General features: G+C 36.8%; 1 long non-coding RNA gene across 3 annotated transcripts in view; it reads right to left on the reverse strand.

The window, feature by feature from the left end:
* Positions 1-14,624, reverse strand: part of LOC134759198 (uncharacterized) — a 678,818-nt gene that overhangs the window by 554,768 nt on the left and 109,426 nt on the right. The window lies entirely within an intron of this gene.

The raw sequence follows: 14,624 nt of genomic DNA on the forward strand, positions 1-14,624 counted from the left end.
TTCCTCTTTAACTCCCTAACAGTGTCCCTCTGCTCTCAGCTGAAACACCAGTTCCTCAAGAAGGCTTTTCCTGACTCCACAGGAGGTTCAGAACTCCCGACCCCCATCCCAAATGCCACAATTGCACCCCGTACCTCTCCCAACACAACCTCCAACAACCTTTATTTATGTTGCCTGGGTAATTTTGTAAATGGAAAAGATATCTACAGAAAATATAGATAGGTTCCTTGACCATGTGTGTCTTATGTATTCACCACTCACCTAGGGCCTGGCCCTTAGTGGATGATCAGAAACATTTGTTAAATCAATCCATTCAAGTGCAACTGCACAATTCATTTCTGTGTCCTGTGTATCATGTATGTAACTTGAAATGAAGAGAAATAAAAAATTACATCCTAGTCTTTGACACATTTCTAATTTTTTTCTCTATTTCTGAGAGTAGAAAAAAGCAAACAGCTTCTAATTTGTTCCCTTTTCTGAAAAAGCATAAGAAAAGAACAAATTTAACTATAAGATTCTTCCTCTTTCCTCTCCACTAACATTCAAAATCCCGCTTCCATTGTTTCCTCACAGAGCAGCAACTCTGAGCTTTAAACAAATATTTTTAGATATAGAATCTATGACTTCTTCAAAGTTAGTAATGAGAAACGAATTTGAAAAGAAATGTCTCTTGGGCTCAAACTCTTACCACTCGCATCAGCAGCTATTGGATATGAAAGACTCCATACCCCTCCCCATGGTCCCCTGAGCCAAAATGAAGAGGCTTTCTACCAGCACCTAGAGCACAGCATTCCCCAGTCAGTGGCAGGAGGAGAGTGCCAAGGACTCCAGGCAGCCGTCTGTGTCACCCAAGCTAAAATCCACCTCTGGAAAATACATAATAACATCCCCTTAGAGAAATATTAGATCTGCTTCACTGCTCTTTCTGGCATATTTTATCCCACTTTGTCCTCCTCTCTCCCTACATGCCAGGATCGCAAACCCTTTCTCTCAGCAGGAAAGCATGCAAGTCAAATGCCATCATAATCACTTTGTGTTTCCCTGCAGAGGGAAAGGAGGGCTCCTTGCATGTGAAAAACTTATCAGTTCCTAATGGAATGGAGTGACTTTTCAAAGGTCACAGGCAGCATGCAGTTAGGGGCCATAATACGCACCTAACAAACTGTGGAAGAGAATAAGCCTGGGCTAGTCCCTTGCATTGCTTCAAGTCCACTTTCGTATTTCTGCCATCATCCGGGAGATACACTCACACTCTGCAGCTGAGCCTGGCCCCTGGTGCACCAGCAGATGGCTTGGCTGCCTCTACAGCTTTCCTTATGCAGAAACAGCACTATTTCAAACAGTGTGTGTGTGTGTGTATGTGTATATATATATATATATATATAGTGTGTGTGTGTGTGTATATATATAAATGTGTGTGTATACATATATATATATAAATTTCCCCCTTTATTTTAAAATCCAAAGGATTGAAAATACCTTTTGTCTGCAGTAAAGCACTGATGAGACTAGCATAAATATAACTTGAAAGAAACCCGCTTATTGGAATTTTTGCCTCCCATCCCCATCTCCTCTGGCCAACCCTCGGAAATGCGTTCTTCTGAAAGGGTCCATGCTGTGGTGCTTTTCCTGAATTGCCCCACTAGGAGAAGAAAATGACATTTTCACAATGTCAATGATAAAAGTCGAGGTGAGAAAACTTAGAAAATTTTGGAAGTTTTTCACATTTACTCCAACAGAGAAATAAGTCCAAATAGATCTCTATCAGCAAGAAAGAAGTATTATTTGGCAAAGTATTTGTTAGTACTAGGAACATGAAATGTCTATTTTTGAACTAATAATGTTTATTAGATAGTTTACCACTGCTCCATATTATTAATTTATACTTTATTTCTTGGGTTACTATGTTTATTACTTTTTAGCCTTATGGATTTTTCAAGAGCTGATTATATAGTTTTTCAGTTAATTAGGTCACTTGGTAATACTAGACTATAAAAGGCATTTCAAAACAATAAATGAAAACATTTCTTAAGTACAATGACAATCAAGTAAATCATTTAATAATTTGATTTGTTGGAAAGAATACAAAGTGTGACCATCAGTTATTTTTCACAGTTGCACAGGTTGCTAAACATAGGAAGAGAGAAGTGTAACATATTAACCCATGAACATGCTCTGAGAAGAAATTAGAATTCTAAGCCTAGAACTCAATTTATTTTTTTCTGCTTCTCTCCCTCCTTGCACCTTTCACCCTCCATCCTCAAGTAGGCCCCCATGTCTTTTGTTTCCTTCTTTGTGTTCGTAAGTTCTCATCATTTAGCTCCCACTCTTAAGTGGGAACATGCAGTGTTTGGTTTTCTGTTTCTGCATTAGTTTGCTAAGGATAATGGCCTCCAGCTCAACTCTGTTCCTGCAAGACATGCATATCACGCTTTTTTTATATACTCCACTTTTTCAGAAACTATTCTCACATTTCTCCTAATTTTTAAAAACTCAATCTTTAAATCCCAGAAAAATGTCGTTGCATCCATGAATCTTGCTCAAACTCCTCAGACTAAGTCTATTATATATTCCTGGTTTAAAGAGTCTTTTTACAGATATATTACAGCTGTTACCACAGGCTGCGGTCATTTTATGTTTACACATCTGACTTTGCAATTAAACCTTAAATCTCCGTGTCTAACACAGTACCTGAGAGAGAATGGGTGTTCTACAAATGTTTATTGAATAAAAGAATGAACCTATTGATTGAAAAATATCTGATGTTCTACAAGGAAAAAAAGCAAATATTTTTCAAGCATAAATGAATAGTATTGGGATAAATCATGGTAAACCAAAAACAAAAATAACTGATTCTTTTTCCAATTAAGTAAACTTAGAAAACAAGGTGGAAGAACCTTCAGTACAAGTACTATATTTATTCCCAGAATCATCAGTGCCTCTGATAGCTACCCCTCTGACAATATACCACAGAGTTTGTATTTATAATGCTGCTGCATAAGCCACAGTTACCACCAAAGGTTTTGTTTTTGTTTTTGTTTTTTGGTTTTTTGTTTTTGTTTTTTTTTTGAGACAGAGTCTCTCTCAGTCGCCCAGGCTGGAGTGCAGTGGCGCGATGTCAGCTCACCGCAACCTCCGCCTCCCAGGTTCAAGCGATTCTCCTGCCTCAGACTCCCAAGGAGCGGGGACTACAAGCCTGTGCCACCACGCCCGGATAATTTTTTGTGTTTTTAGTAGAGACAGGGTTTCACCGTGTTAGCCAGGATGGTCTCAATCTCCTGACCTCGCGATCTGCCCGCCTTGGCCTCCCGAAGTGCTGGGAAAGGGGCTTTTCTAATGGGTGAAGAAAACATTGTCTGGTAGCCTTGACGCTAAGGAAAAATTAAATTCACTCAAAGCTTTAAAACGATAAAGACATCACCTTTTAATAGTGACAGCCACTATTCTACAATTTTACAAACTAGTTTTCCTAATAACATCCTATAAAGGTTTGTGTTCATATGGGAGGGGAGTAAACAAAAATCTCAACATAGTTAAAAATGACAAAAGTCTTAACACAGTTACTACTTGCTACCCTGTATTACAGACAAAAAATAACTGAGCCTCAGAGAAACTAACTTGCTCTAGGAGACCTTGAGCCTGGGCCTTCTTACAATTCTGAAGCCCTTTAACATCTTTACATGTTGTCCCACCTTACTGCCTGCTATTCCTTTTTCTTTCACTACTATCCTTAGAAAAAATGCAAAAGTTAGCAGGAAGCACCAGAGGGTGTGATGACGGACACGCTGCCATCCCAAAAGGAACTGCTTATTCCAGCTGCTCAAATTTACTTGTGACTTGAGAAAGTCAATTTACTCTGGGCATCAAGTAACCAAAATTAAAACAGGACTTATTACTGTAACACCTTTGTTAATGAGTTTGATTAAAATAAATGAGCACCCTGTGTAAAAAAAATGTATTTTGTATTTGCAGCCCAAAATTGCTGCTAGGAAGTGCTTCTGATTTAAAGTGGTCAGAGTTTTGAATTAGCCTATGATCTTATTGGCAGAATATTATAATCAGGGATCGATAACTGCCATAGATACAAATAAATACATCTTTGTAATTGCCTATTTATAGCTATATATATATATATATATATATCAGAACAAACTAAACTGATGTATTTCTGCTGTCTTTCATTTGTTAGATGTGGAGCTCCCCTAGTTCATATTTCCCTGATCTCAGAAAAAAAAAAAAAAAAAAAAGCCATGTCTCAGAAGTGAGAAACTTGTTCTGTAAAAAAGCAGATATAAAATGTTTTCATTTTTATAAATGACTTGCCTATACTGTTCTCTATTATATATTAAGTGGCTCCTCTGATTTGAAGAACTTTCAAGCTGAACCTACAAGCCTGAAGTATTGCCCAATATAAACAGTCATTCGACAGAATGAAAAAAAGTCATTCCATCTTTTCTTTAATCTTTATGCTTCCTTCTCTACCTCCTTTCCATTTACAATACAGAATGGACTTTGGACTATCAGTCTTAGCTCTTCCATAATGCAGTACTTCTTCCAAGGCAATTCTGTGCATGTAAACTGAGAGGAAATGAAAAAGTGCACCACCAGCTGAATAACTGCCTATCAATATATTTAGATCAGCTTAATTTTTCTCAAATAATTCAGAAATATTGAAAAGGCCCTTGTGTGAAGCTTCTAACCTGAATCCCTTAGGAAGAGCAGGAGAAACATCTTTCTATCAGCTCTTCCGGATGCATAAGGCAAAGCCAGCCCTAATTCAAGCTAATAAAAGTGTTGCAAGCATGTGAAAAGCTAGAAGGCTAGAAAACTCAGTCAGGCAAGTTTGATTTTTAAAGCTATAGAAAATTTAAAGAACTTAGTGGCCTAATAAAATGCCTGCCATCAGGACTGTGTTTATGTCCTTGAAAATGCATTTTGTGATGACACAGATAGTTTCTGTACGTGAGTAACTGTATCTATGCTTCCACCTAGCTTTGTCAAGACATTTTTTTTTTTTAATTCCCAAACACTGCTTGGATCAATTGCAGCTCAATATCATTCATGATTAGTGTGGAAGTGTTCCTTCACTTTCATGGACTCTAAGACTGACATAGATTAGAAGCTTGGCTTTAACCCTATTAACACGTAACAGGAATTAAAACAAAATTTTACACTGCAAATTCAGGCTGAACCATTGCTGCTGGACTCCTGACACTCTTCACTCATTGTTTTCCTCCCTGTGTCACTATTACATTTTTGTGATTGTTCAAAAATTTCTCCATTTTTCTCAGCTCCCCATGCATATCCTCTTACCTTTAGTTCAGACTTCACCTTGACCTTTTCTTTAAAAGGTGTAGTAGTCCATCTGACCTGAGCTATCTGAATTTTTAATCTATATATGTACACATTTTTCTATACATTTAGCCATCCTATCTTTTTCCTCCTTCCACTTCAGAATTTGCCTTCTATGGAATAAAGCCTAGTATGATCTTAACATTTTGCAAGATTTTCTGAAATCTTGCTCATTCAGTTTATTCCTCTCATTTGATCTTTAAGTTTTTCCCTTGTTCTCCTTTCCCTTTTCTTCTTTATTAGACCCATGCCCTATTCTTTAGCCTCAAATCCTTTCCTTGACCTTGAAGTCATGTCAAGTCACCGTTTTCTCTATCCTTTCTTGCATTTGTTCCCATTTTAATTACAAAAGTGGTAGCCACTTTTCACTTAGATTCAAAAATACAAAAATTTAAAGAGAAAAAAATCAGATCAATTGATAGCCTCCCATCCAATAATAAACAGTGTCATTATTTTATGATGTCCAAAAATATATATGCAAATATATTTAATGAAATTGGTCATTTATATGGTTTGGCTATGTCCCCACCCAAATCTCAGCTTGAATTGTAGCTCCCACAATTCCGTGTCGTGGGAGGGACCTGATGGGAGGCAATTGAATCATGGGGACAGGTCTTTCCTGTGCTGTTCTCTTGATGGTGAAAAAGTCTCTGAGATCTGATGGTTTTATAAAGGGGAGTTCCCCTGCACAAACTCTCTCTTGCCTGCCACCATGTAAGACATGACTTTGCTCCTCCTTTGCCTTTTGCCATGATTGGGAGGCCTCCCCAGTCACATGGAACTGTGAGTCCATTAAACCTCTTTTTTTAGTAAATTATGCGGTCTGAGGTTTGTCTTTATTAGCAGCATGAGAACAGACTAATACAGTCATATACTATAAATGTATGTTTCATTTACCAATATTGATCACAAATGCCTTTCCACGTCAACTGAAGTAAATCTTTTTCATTAAAATTGTTGTATTTTGTTTGACTGATGAGGATTTAACCAAATCTCTGTATTGGCTATTTCCATTACGTATTTGATTTTCCTCTATTACAAACAACGTTGCAATACAAATTTCTGGCTCTCATCTTTGCACACTCATATGATTATAACCTTACAGCATGTCCTTGAAGAAGCACCCTGAGAAACCTTTTGTAAGAGTAATATATGATAAAAGTGGATAAGATCTGTCAACTCAACTTTTCAACTATTTGTAACAGGAGTTTGGTCAACACTGCTTTAGTAAAACGGCAGTCTCAGAATGAATTGTGACATTTTAATGATCAAATACAGTTCTCTCTCTCGATGCCTACACATGATTTGATAATGGCCATTCCATTCTTCTTGAAACTCTCTCCTCCCCTAATAATTTCCAAGATGTTACAATCTCAACTTTACCTCTATTATTCTTACTCTTCTCTTCTGCCCACTTGTGTCCTTCCTTCTTCCACATAAATACAGAAGTCCTCATTTGTCTGCTCAGATTTTCCCTTTTTATCTTCCATAGTTTTGCCCACTCTTAGTTATAGCCATCACCTGTTTAAATTTTTCCCAAATTTGTGTCTTCAGCCTAGCCTCTCCATGCATTTCCTGTTTCCTCTTAGATATATTTACACTTAAGTTCCACTGATAACAAAAAACTAACAGGTTTAAACTCTGGCTCTACTTATGTCTTAACTTGCTCCTCTTTCTGGATTTCCTACTGCTGTTAATATCTCCGTCAACTTTACAACTTGAAAATTTCAGTTTCAGTTTAAATTTCACAGTCTTCTCCCAAAAATCAATCCCCAATAATGATTGGTTTTACCTGAGCATAGTATTTTCCCTGAACCCCTCCTGATCATAGTTGTGTTATCTACCACCTCCTGTTCTTTTTTTCCTACGCCTCTATCAGTGGGGGGGAATATCAAATGCCCTGTTTCCTGGATAAACATGTATCTCAAGCTTATGTGGGATTAACTGAACTCATTCAATGGTAAGGTTATTCTTCTGAGTCTCTCTTCTGTACTTACCCTCCTCAATTTCCCACAGGCTGGTGTGAAAGCATGGCCGAAGTCTAGTAAAAGGATTATAGAAATTCTGAGATTAGGCCAGGTGAGGTGGTTCACACCTGAATTCCCAGCTCTTTGGGAAGCTGAGGCGGGTAGATCACTTGACATCAGAAGTTCGAGACCAGCCTGGCCAACATGGTGAAACCCTGTTTCTACTAACAAAATTAGCCAGGCATGGTGGTGTGTGCCTGTAGTCCCAGCTACTTGGGAGGTTGAGGCAGGAGAATCACTTGAACCTGGGAGGCAGAGGATGCAGCAAGCCGAGATCATACCACTGCACTCCAGCCTGTGTTACAGAGCGAGATGCTGTCTCAAACGAATAAACAAATGAAAAAAAACCTAAAAAGTCATGAGATTCCCTGAATTCTCAGTTTCCAGCTCAGAAAAATAGTAGAAACAATAGTAATGAGGCTATGTGAACCCCAGGGAGCAATTTTGTTCTAGTTTGTTTTTCAGTTTGATGCTGATTTTTGCTTTTCTGTCAAAGTCAGAAAAAGAAGAGAGGTCCCTCAGTATAAGAAGAGAACAGCAGCAGGGTTGATACTAATGATAGTGTTGGCAACAGCACTAGTGAAGGCAGCTGCTGGGGTGGCAGGGAATGTGACAGCGTTGGAAACTGCAGCAACGGTCCTAGTAGGAGAGTCAGCACTGGCACAGGTGGTGGTGGTGTTGGCAAAGCAGCAGTGTAAAATGTGCAGGAGGCAATGAAGATACTGACAATGGCCTTGGCAAAGGTAGTGATGGTGGTAGAGAAAGCAGTACAGTAATACCCTATGCAATAATCAGGTCTGTAATAAGGCATGCAGTCCCACCATGACAGAAATACAGGTTCTTTTGTGTAGCAATTCACCACTTCTGGGTGTTCTCTAAAACACAGGCAGCAGACTTTCCTAGCCCCAGATAGCACACAGGGACACCAACAAGCAAACAAAAGGGATGCTGAGCTTTCAGAACATTAGAGCTGGCACAGGATTTGCAGAGCATAAAGTGAAATTTCTTCAAAAGTAGAAGCCAATTAAGATGTTGAAACGAAAGGCAACATTTAACGTGAGATCAATATGGCACACTTTCATTACAATGCAGACACTGAGTTTTATTATTTGAATCTACAGTAAGGCAGGTTTGAGATGGACCAACATACACCACCCTTCCTATTGAACTGACTTGATGCAAGAATATTCCATAGGCTCCAGTTTTCAGAAAATAGCTTTTTCTTTAAAAATCCATAAATAAATATTCAGGAGATAGAGTTCATTGACAATCCCCCCTAGATGTGAAGCTAATTAGCTGCTGATACCTAAGCTTAGCATTTAGCACTCCCAGACCAAAAAGGATTCTTTTAAAGGTGTTTGTTTTGAATGTAAAAGATAAACTGGAAAGAAGTATGGATTAAGACCTCAAAATTGTCCTCTCAAAGGGTTCTCTTCTTTTTATCAAAAGACAAAGGAGATAAATAGGAAAAATCAAACTATTTGGGGGGTGAAGGAAGGACTCCTTGAAGAATCAAGTATTTCTCACTGTTTTTTCATGCTGTCAGCATTTTAAGCTGCTAATTTTCCCCCCATAGATTTTAAATAAGCTCATCAAAAACCAAGGAGGCTGCAAACTTTAATAACTCAGAGAAGAGATTATTTTTCTTAAAGAAGGATTTTATTTTACCCATTCAGCTTTCTCTATTGTGTATTATTTCAACACAAAATGTGGTCTCTTTGGGCACTAGACTATGGTTACAGGTTTGCATTGCTATTTGTACTTAATCCCCAAAATAAACTCAAGATATTGTTGTAATATGTCAAGATTGTATTGCAGGGAAAAAGAAAACCATTCATGTGGGATATCAATTTGTTTCCATTTAAAATTACAGATGATTTTGTTCATTGATTGCCATAGTGGCCTCTTCCACGCCTCTCCTTAAGGCAACTTCAGTGAGGACCAAGGAAAGATATGCTTTGCAGTAACGTGCATCTGCTTTCATTTCAGGATATAATTTGGAGATTAATTAGCTTGTTTTCACTTTAGTTTCCTCATGTGAGAAGAGTTCTTATTAAAGACCCTGAACCGAACCCCGCAGACAATGTAAGTCCTATGAAAATTTAAGCAATGAGGTTTGAGTTTAAGGAAACCAGCTTAAAGTCAATGAGAGGTTATTTCTTACTAAAACCCACAGTCTTTTCTCTTTATATAGACATTAAACCAAGAAAACCTACTACTTACCACACTCTTATGATTCTATACATCCCACAATATACAATAGATGTCTTATATGAGAACTTCAGTAATCAATCCCAATCAATACAACTAGATAAAAGATTTAAAGATCAGAAAAGCCACCACAACTGCTTGATCTATAGAAATTAACCAGTTAGCTGATTTTTCCCAACTACCAATCATTTAGGGTCATATAGCAGTAGCCTCAGAAAACTCAGTCCCTTTAAAGATGGACAATTACACACACACACACCAAAATTCCTGTGTCTTTGCAACACAGAATGTGTGTGTCATTCTATCTCAAGGGAGTTGTGCTTTGATCCAGCAGATCTCCCACTAAACACTCAGCTGCAAAACAGCACCAGAAATCTACAGATCTGGCAGTGAGCACAATTGTTTCACATCAGTGAGGGATTTCTAGGTGTCAGCAAAAATAGGTTCATATGAACTTTTCTAGTTTTGTCAAATATTTTATCCTATTTTCATTTTTTAGAAAATTGAGAACCATGCCTCTTACCAGCAAATGTATGTACTCCGGTAAAATATAAAAGAAAACTAAGAATGTCCCCTGCTGTCATTAAGTTCATCCTCTGTAATGCTTTTAATTTTTAAGAGTTTGGGGTCCTGTGTGTTTTACAGCAACACAGATCTATCAAAATAAATTTGAAAAATTTTACAGCACACTTGGTAGGAGGTACAGATTTTCGTTCTCCTACATTGAGCTGGCATCGAGAATTAATGATGCACAATTTGTTGGATGATTTACATTCTCACTAGTTTTTCAGTCTTCATCTAATAACATGCTGCAGGTGTACCTGTCCTCTTAAACAAATCTCTTTCTAAATGCTGTAGGGGATGTCACACCTGCTCAAGTAGGAGTTATAGTACCGCTAAGGTAGATAGATAGATATCCAGGAGGGGATATAAAAGGACAAAAGACAGAACAAAAGACAAAAGGCAGATGAAAAGGAAAAGCCTTCAAGAATAGATGTTAGACTGATTACAACCTCAGGGATGCTCATGGTTTTTATTATGATCATAATTCATGGATTCTTAAATAATTAAATTGGCCCTTTTCTCCATTTGGTCTTGCTCTATTGGAGCCCTACTTTGTCACAGACTCCAAGTCACACTTCTTTAGACTTGAAAGTCGGTACAATTACTTTTGGAAGATGAATACTGAAACGTAAGATTTTTATGTTTTTTAGCAAACATATATCCAAATGGTTGTTTACTTCTTCAAATTGTTCATCTGAGGGAGATGTTCTGTTTACTGTACCAATGCAAGCAATATTCAAAACTTCTTTTAAACTGCCCTTTGGCATTGCCTTTGAGGTACGCACCATATTCTATTTAATATTCTCAGTGGGAGCATATTTTCATCTTTTGAAGTTATCCTGTGAATAAATTTGGAAATCCTGTTGGATGGTAATATTTGGAGTCTTTTAAAAGATTCAATTTAGATCTGTGTAAGAAATTACAGACTTAGCTTTTATGAAGCATAAACTATGTGAAAGCCTGGATACGAAAATGAATAGAGATTCCTTGTTCCAGAAGAGCTTATTGTCTGGACAAAGAGAAAGAACTACAAATAGATCATTTTCACATTATGCATGCAGGGCTGGGACTCCTGGAACTCAGAGGGCTGCTTAGTTCAATGTGAAGGTTTCCTAGGGGTGAAGATACTTAAACTGAGACTTAAGGGATGAATAGAAAGTAGACAGATGAAAAAGGGCAGAAAGAACATTCTAAGCACAAAAAAAATCATATAATTAAAGGCAGTTTGATAGGTGGTTAAAAAATAATATTTTAGAAGCATGACAGCATAAAATGCAAAGGTTGATGAGGATAGAAAGAGTAGAATACACCAGAGAAGCAAGCAGGGGCTGACTTCTGGTGTTTAGGTTTCTTTTTTTTTTTTTTAATATCTCTTCACCAGGTGTTCTAAGGGTAAGCCAGGGAATAAGATCAGGATTGCATTTTGAATAGCTCGCTCTGAAATGACCATTTCCCTTTATTTAGGTTATAGGAAGACTATCACCAAAAACATAATGAGAGCATGATATCAATTAAAAGGCACTTAGAATATAAAATTAGCAGGACATAATCACTGATATTATTTGAGAAGAATTACAGATCTATGTCATAAGAACTGAGACAGGGACTAGGAGTGAAGAACATTTGGTAGAGTGATAGAGACTGGGAAAAGAGTTCCATCAGGCAGATTTGAATGCTAAAAGCTAAAAGAAACCAACACCACCCAGAAAGAGGTGAGCCATGCAGGAAACACACACAGCCATCACCCTGCAGAGTATCTGCTTAGAAAGAGAAATAAGGTAAATTACAGCCTTATCATTTGGTTTCAGCAAACATGGCAGAGAACTAAGAAATGTCTGCTAATAATATTAATCATCCACACTCAAAATTGGAACAGAGGCTAATATAAAATGAGGTTGAAATAAAAAATAATAGGAACTGCACCAGAATAAAAGATATTTCTCCGAGATATATCTGCCAAAGTGTGTCAACAACTCCGTAGTGAAGAAATATTAGATGCTAATACTAGTAACATTTTGCACATCATTTCAAGTTTGCTGAATTTCGTATTTGTGCATGCATGTGTGTATCCATGCTCTAGTTACCTACAGAATGCATGACTGAAAATTCAAGTAATATTTTGTTATCTATCAGTTTTTACACAGTTGCAAAGTAACTTCTTTTCATTCTAGTGTACCTGGATGTATCAACACAATGAATTCCAAACAAAATTGTGAGATTCCGGTGGCCAAAGAGGCAAACTAGGCAAGTACCCTCACTCGGAATATCTGCCCAGGTTGCAACTCGCTACAGAGCACAGGCTGCACTAGCATCCCATCTGCCTCTGTCTCCTACAGTTTGTGGTAGCATTCTACCAAATGCCTGGAGAACAGAGAACAGAGTATAAAAATAAAGACGCAGCCAAAATACCTCAGTTATAAGCAGTTTTCCTATTTGTTGTAAAATTTTAGTGATTGCTTTTGGTGTAACCATTAATACTTCTTTAACAGTAATTTTGCACAAAAACACACCAAAAGAACTTTATTTTAGAAGCTTATATCTTGTAGGTATTAAGGAGTCAAATAGTTTCTATCTATTAATACATATAAAATTAGAAAAATCTATGTTTTGAAGTTACTTAATCATTATTTTCATACATGTTATCATAGTCGGGATATCAGTTCACTTCAGATATTACTTAGTTGTGTATTTTATAATGATATCATGAGCAAAATGTCTTTAGGAAATCAAATTAAGAATAAAAAGTGCAGTGGTGTCACACTTTGGATTGAGATATACTTAACATAAAAAATTTTCAAAACACAGAACATCTATGTCAATTCATCTCTATTACTCATTTAAGGAAGCTGCATTATAAAAATCTGGGAAGCTAACTGCTCAGCAAGAAGAAAATACCTGCATGCATGCACACGCACGCGCGCACACACACACACACACACAGTCTAGAACCAAATTCCCATTTTAACTAACCAAGAAAAAAGTCTTATCAGAAACAAGGAGGCCATATAAGAACAGAAGTATAACCAGCATGTTTCAGCACACTGCCCTAAAATGGTTTAATACCAATAGGTTCTTTCTAAACGATGTTTCACAGGCAGAAGAAAAATATAAACCTTATACATAGGATCTGAGATGTAATAAGCAACTGAAAAACATTGAATAAGTCAACACAACAAAAATTGTCTGAATAATAGTAACAATCTCTGGTGAGTAGGGTTAAAAGAAAAACAAAATAGAAATAAAATATAGACCAAAATATGACATACATCAGGATCAGGGAAATCTCAGTTAAAGTGCCAAACACAGTCTTGGCCAGGTGTGGTGGCTCATGTCTGTAATCTCAACACTACAGGAGGCCAAGGTGGGAAGATAACTTGAGCCCAGGAGTTCAAGACCAGCCTGGACAACATAGTGAGACCCTGTCTGTAAAAAAAATACATAAATAAATCAGGGCCATAGTCTTTTATCTGGATGGATAAGATTAAACACATTGATTAAAGTTTGGCTTCAATAAGTTAAGTGTACTTGTACTTGTATCTCAAGTAAATATTGTAAGAAAGGGAAGAGAGTAGATAAATTACATGTTACTAAAGGGGGAGAAATAGAATGAGAAAAAAATGTATATCTAAACATGGTTTAAAAAGACCAAAAAATTGTAGAGTATGAAGGACACACAGAATAAGATGTTAGAATGGAAAAATATTAACAATATAAATATTAACAAAAAAGCTGGTTTACCTGTGTATATAGCTAACAAAATATGCTTAAAATTAATAACCATTAATAGATGCAAAGATGCATAATTGTTCAAATAATCTGGGAAATATAACAATTTTAAGCATATGTACACCTACTAACATAAAATATAGAAAATGGAAACTGACAGAACCACAACAAAAATTATAGACAAGTTTTCCTTTGTAGTGGGAAATCTAAACACATGTCATTCAGTAATGACAAATCTAACCAAAAAAAGCAGAAAAGATATAAAACAATCAGCTTATCATATGCTTTATAAAATTTATAAATGCAAATATACAGCTATATATGTGTATATCAATATAACCAAAAACAAACGATTATATATTGTTTTGAAACTTCTAATGGTTCATGACTCAAATAAAAATTTGTAAGAATAGTACTGTGGACTGAATTGTATCCTCATAAAATTCCTATGTTGAAGCCCTAACACCCAATGTGATAGTATTCAGAGATGGGACCTTTGGAGGGTAATTAGGTTTTGATGGGGGTCATAAGGGAGGGACTCTCATGGTAGGATTACTGCCCTTCAAAGTACAAACTCCACAGCACTTGATCCCTCCTGTCTGTCATGTGAGAATGCAGCAAGATAGTGACTTTGCTGCCACCCTACTTGATTAATCCACCCAGCTATGGTATTTTCTTATGATAGTCAAGCAAACTAAGAAAGATAAAAAATATTTAGAACAGAATAATAAAACTCTATATATG

This window comes from Gorilla gorilla, chromosome 1 (assembly GCF_029281585.2).
Source record: "Gorilla gorilla gorilla isolate KB3781 chromosome 1, NHGRI_mGorGor1-v2.1_pri, whole genome shotgun sequence".
NCBI lineage: Eukaryota > Metazoa > Chordata > Mammalia > Primates > Hominidae > Gorilla > Gorilla gorilla.